Source organism: Sceloporus undulatus, chromosome 1, assembly GCF_019175285.1.
Source record: "Sceloporus undulatus isolate JIND9_A2432 ecotype Alabama chromosome 1, SceUnd_v1.1, whole genome shotgun sequence".
NCBI classification, from domain to species: domain Eukaryota; kingdom Metazoa; phylum Chordata; class Lepidosauria; order Squamata; family Phrynosomatidae; genus Sceloporus; species Sceloporus undulatus.
In genome coordinates this window covers 358,610,232-358,616,325 of record NC_056522.1, presented here as the reverse complement: position 1 = coordinate 358,616,325, position 6,094 = coordinate 358,610,232, and positions in this window count along the sequence as shown.

The window sequence follows — 6,094 nt, the reverse complement described above, 5'->3', positions numbered from 1 at the left end:
GTGATGAAAAATGCTTTTTTTCATTATTATAGCTGTTTTAATTATTATTTGCGCCACAGTTTTTTATAGCAAAGAATTTTTTTTTTATAAAAATAACCCATCAGTTGTCTCATAAGTGATATATAATGTGTTTGTTGTTTCGGATTTGTTTTTTTTGCCCTTGGGAACTATAAACATACTCATTGACAAATATTCTGACCACAGTATCATAACAGGCCAACATCCTAACAGCCAATAGCTCATAACAGACATATCGTGAAAAACACTCAATATTATCACACCAGGGCCAATTACCACAGCAATTGTGGTATTTGGAGAGAATGGGGACAATATTTATGATTATTATTATTATGATTAGTATACTTTTTTATTTATCCTGCTCTTTTTCCAGAACTGGGGTCACAATAGCACGACTGCGATCAAGTAGTTTCCGCAGCATGCAATCCCACGCGATATAATGAGAACATTAAAAACAAAAATACTACGGTGCTTGTATTCTGGCACACATCATTTAAGCGAATCCCCATTACATTTGCCATTGATCTTTTTGTTGCAGGCGCTGTTTTTGCAACAACTGCATGGGTCTGAAAATTAATGGTTTCCATCCTTGTAACAGGATAAAAGAAAATAAAATGTCCTGGTTCGCATAGTACTTTTAATACTAGTGCAGACAAATCGATGCCGTGGGGGGATGGGAATGCCCTACCACCTCAAAACAAAACACTGAAATACACTCTGGCCTGATTCCTAGAAAAAGAGAACAAATGTTCATACTGAAATGCAGTCTGGGTAAAGGAGGTCCTGGATTGCTTCTCTCTTTATCGATAGCGGGAAATGACACGCTATTAATTTTCTGACCTTCATGATAGCACTTGGTTGTCTCACGGATTGGCAACCCATGCCATGGCCAGTGACCCATGAATGAAAAGTGGGCAGCAATTCTGGAATTTGCACAGGAGAAGTCCCTGGATGAGCATGCCCTAAAGATCGTCTGAAAATCTCACGCGATTATGCTGGAGTAAGTTCCTTTTTATCCTGTTCGCCCCCCTCCCGTCTGATAATCGCCATCATAAGACATCTCTCTTTCAAATAAATTTTAAAAACTCAATTTTAGAATGTTTTACAACACACATTCTTTCACAATGAATTCGATATTGTTGTTTAATATCAAATCAGCTGGTACTCAGCTTTGATTAAGTGTGGAACACTGATGTTCCAGTGCGATTTCCTTTTTAGTGGCTTTTGATGATGTTTATATGGTTTCATATCAGCAAACTTAAAGTGTTTAGAAAGTCTATTAGAAGATTAAAAAAAAAACCCCGAAAAAAACCCATTTCATATTCTTGTGGCAGGATTACTCTTTGCCAGGTTCATTTCATTCAGGTCACATATATAAAGACACAGAAATGTCAGAAACGAGTACAAAAAACTATACATGATGGAACAAATCGTAGGTCCATTTTTTTTGGATTTAGAATGACAAAATCCTTTTAAAAACCAGAATACATTTTTAAAAAAATTTGGGACCTCAATTTGGGATAAGTATTACTCCTTTCAGGTCAGTTACAGTTTATCTTCAAGAAATGTATAATGCTTGCAGTCAGAGGTTACAAACGTCTGATGTCAAGTTATTCCAATTCATTGGTGGTTGCTTCCATTGCGAGAAAAATTTTATATTTCATTTCACACATTAAGAAGATTAAAAATAAAAATTACAGCCTCATACAAGCAGAGTAAATTTAGTAAATACAAATTAATATAGCAATTTAGATACAATGCAAATCACTTTTTCAAACTGAAATAAAAGCAAGGCATTTTGAAACTTAAGACTTAAAAGTGGAATAAAATAATTTGGATGTCTTGGTTCCGTTTTTGTAGTAAAAACTGAGGCCATGACCAAAATGGCTCGGTCTTACATCTTTCGTTCCTTATCTTTCTTCTTCTGTCTTTCTTATCCCTTTCTTCTTTTCTTTTCTTCCTTTTCTTCTTAACAACGATAAATAAAAGAAGTTTGGTGTTTTTGGTTGGGGGGTGGTAGGTGTTGGTAGGGGGTGGGTTGGTGGGAGGGGGGTGTGGAGTGGTTTGGGTGGTGGTGTGTGTTCCCCACCCAAAAAAAAAAACAAACACCCCAAAACACAAAACACCAACCGCCTAAAACCACACCACCCCGTTGGTTTATATGGTGAGACAACACAAATCTGATATTGGGTTAGTTTTTAATTTATCTTTTTCTTTTCTTTTCTTTCTTTCTTGTCTTTCTTCTTTCTTTCTTTTCTTTTTTTCTTCTTCTTTTCTTCTTCTTCTTTCTCCTTCTGTCTCCGCCTCTCCCCGTACAATCGCCCGCAACCCTCAGACGTCTGGGCAGCAAGTGCTGAAGGTGCCCTGGGGCCAGGCTAGGCTTCTACTTCTAGAAGGGCCTTGTTCTACAGCTGCCCCCAGCCCCTTTGGCACACTCTGGCCCACCGAGCTACTCCGCTCATCCACTACCCTGGCCCAATTTTAGAAGGAGCTCAAGACCTTCCTATTTAAGCAGGCATTCCCCGATGAAAAGAAAATCCTGTGGGCCTCCCCTCCTCTTCCGTGGGCCATGAGGACGGGCGTGGGCTTTTATATTGAATTTGCTGCTTTTAGTTTTATTGTATTGATGTTTTTATGCTGTTGTTTAATTAAATCTGTATGTTTGTGTTCATTGTGCACTTTGGTAAGCCGCCCGGATCTTCATGGAAGGGAGGATAAAAATTAAAGATTTTTTATAATTATTATTAGTTATTATTCCTCCTTCTTCCTTCTTCTTAAACATTTATTTATAAAGCGCTGTAATGTACACAGCGCTGTGACATACAATCTTTTTAATTAGAACATTTCCCCCCTGCCCTAAGGCTTACAATTTAAAAAAGACATGACATAAAAGGAGAAGGGAAAAAGTGGGTGGGCTAGGAGAGTTAATCATATAAAGTACATAGCAATACAGGAAATGGTTCGAATAAAAAACAGGCAACAAAAGAACATCAAAATAGCAAAGCCGACAATTTATGCAATGCCTGGGAATGCGTCTCTGAACACAGGAGGTCTGTCCAACAACTCTGTTTTGAAAAGCCTTTGGGGGGGGGGGTTAAGAAGGGAATGGCTCTTGCCGCAGGGGAATAAGGTTCCAGGAGTGGGGGCAGCGAGTAAAAGGGGCGAATTCCGAGATGGGGCAGAGGAATATCCTGGGCTGTGACAGCAGACTTTGACTACCCAAGAATGGAGGCCTAGTGGGGAAGGGGAGGAAGAAAAAGGTCTATAAGTAGGAGGGGCCAGTCCAGGGGAAGGCTTTAAAATGGTGACAGCAGGAACGTTATACCCTGAAAGCGGAAAGGAGGGGGAGCGAGTGAAGGGGATGCCAACCACAGGAGAGATATGTCAGAGCGTGGGTGGAAGTGATAATGCCGTGCGCTGAATGCTGGACAAAGAGATTAAAAAAGGACGGAGGATGATGAGAGAGGAGCCCAGACAGGAGGACGTTACAGTAATCCAAAGTCGTGAGATCACTAGGGCATGGACCAGGATCTTTGGCAGTAGAGGGGGAGAGATATGGTCGGATTTAGAGCATTATTGACAAAAAGAATCGACAACCTTGGTAATCTGTGATCTGGTTAGTTTTTGGTCCTGGAAGGAGAAAGGAAGAAGCAGCTTCAGTGGACCCCTTATTGAATGTGTGTTAAAAGGTCGCTAATTTGTTTAGATGCTCCATGCAAAAATGAGAATGAGAAGGGGACTGGTGCAGCAAGAGACTGCAAGGTAAAGGGAACTGGATTCAATGGCCATTTTTTTTACACGCAGAAGTCAATCCACTCCTACTGATCTTAAAAGATTTACATGGAGACTGCATTCTTTTGAAGTCAGATTGTAGGATTGAAGTCCAGAGCCTCTCGGTCAAGGATGAAGGTGGAAAACAGGTGGAAAGTAAAATAGTGGCAGAAAACTGAATCTGTGTTGCCCTTTTAATCTGAAAAATTATGTCCTAAATATATGCCAAGGGTTGAACAAGCAAACGGGAAAGTAATCACAGGAACAGAAGGGCCTTTGGCTACTCCACCGTCCACCCCAAAGTCAGAATTTGATTAATTCAGTTTCTCTACCAATATGCACTTTGGGTATGAAACAGTTTAAAGTAAAATGGCCCACGCTGCAGCCTTATCTGTCTTATTCTTTCTTTCTCTGCCTCCTCCCTCCCTCCTTCCCTCCCTCCCTTTCTTTCTTCCCTTCTCTGGCTTGTTCCTTCCTTTCTCTTCTTTTTTTCTTTCCTTCCTTCCTTCCCTTTCTTTCTTTCTTTCTTTCTTTACCTGCTTCCTTCCTTCCTTCCTTCCTTCTTTGCCTTCTTTCTTCTTTCTTTCTTTCCTTCTCTACCCTGTCCCTCCTTCCCTCCCTTCCAGTTTCTTTCTTTCCTTCTCTGCCCTGTTCCTTCCTTCCTTCCTTCCTTCCTTCCTTCCTTCCTTCCTTCCTTCCTTCCTTTTCTTTCTTTCTTTCTTTCTTTCTTTCTTTCCTTCTCTCTCTCTCTCTCTTTTTTCTTTTTCTCCCTCCCTCCCTCCCTCCCTCTTTCTTTTCTTTCTTTCTTTCTCTCTTTCCTTCTTTCTCTCTCTCTCTCTTCCTTGCCCCTCCCTCCCTCCTTTCTTTCTCTCTTTCCTTCTCTCTCTCTCTCTCTTTTTCTCCCTCCCTCCCTCCCTCTTTCTTTTTTTCTTTCTTTCTTTCTCTCTGTCTCTTCCTTGTTCCTCCCTCCCTCCCTCCCTCCCTCTGCCTTGTCAGTCTGCTTTGGGCTTGGGACCAGGAGGGAGGGGGTCTGGAGGGAGGAGGAGGAGGAGGAGGCCAAGGCTCTCTTGCGCTGCCTCTGCCTCTGCCTCTGGCTGGGGCTCTGCAGGCGAGGCGCCGGGCGAGACTAAAGGGGGAGCTGTGTGACAAGAGAAGCCCGGCTTCCGCGGCACTAAGGCTCTCCAGGGACAGGAGCAAGAGGAGGAGGAGGAAGGGGAGGAAGAAGAGAAGCAGGGAAAGAGGAGGAGGAGGAAGAAGAGAAGGAGGGAAATTGCCCCCCAGCATCCCCCCACTCCCACCTCTGCTGGGGTTGCAGGCAGGGCATAGAGATAGAGATATAGATACACTATGTGCCCCCCTCTCTCTACACACACACACACACACACACACACACACACACACACAGAGAGTGTATAGAAACTTTGCTCTGCTGTCACAACAAGCTCCAGTTCGCAGAGTCGGGTTATTTCTCCAGTGTGGATGCTGCTTATTTCCCCCGCGAGACGTACCTCTGGGAATAGACACGTGTCTGATTTCACTTAGTGCGCATGAATTCTTCCCCGGCCCCTTATTCTTTGAGGTTTGGCCTCGTTTTAACTCTTTCCTGGCTCAAGGCTGCGGAATTCCACAACAAACTCCAACTCCCAGAATTCCATAGCAAAGAGCCAGACTACAGAGTTAAAGCAGGGCCAAAGCGGGTTATTTCTCCAGTGCGGATGTAGCCAGAAGCAAGGGAACAGTTTTTAATGCTCGTTTCTTGAGGAGGGCGAAATGCCAAACTTGATTCAGTATTTGCGGATAGTCATAGAAGGAAGGCGAAATGATCAGGGCTGCTCTTAGGGAGACCTTTTGCCTTGGCAGCAGAGAACACATCTGGGCATTAAGGCAGCCGAGGAACTCTCTCTTCAGGACACGTGTCCAGATGTTCGTGGGAACGCCTGCCCTGCTGCCTGGCGGTGGCACTTTCTTGATTCCTTTTCCCATGCCTTTCTTGGAAGAAGAGCTACCTTTTATAATATATCCACCAGTGATACCTTTATTGGCCACGCGAAATGCACAGTATCCTTGTTGCAAGCTTTCGAGGCTCCATGGGCTTCTTCCTCAGGCAAGAAGTTACAAACCAAACAGGAAAAGAAGGGGAAAGAAAACCACTGGAGATGTTGGTCAGACGCCTGCATTTGGGGTTTCAGTCCTTAGAAAAGATGGCATGATGGGGAGGATAAGGCAAAAGGGAACCTCCCCGTCAGAACATCTTTACTAAGACGTTACACACACACACACACACACACACACACACACACACACA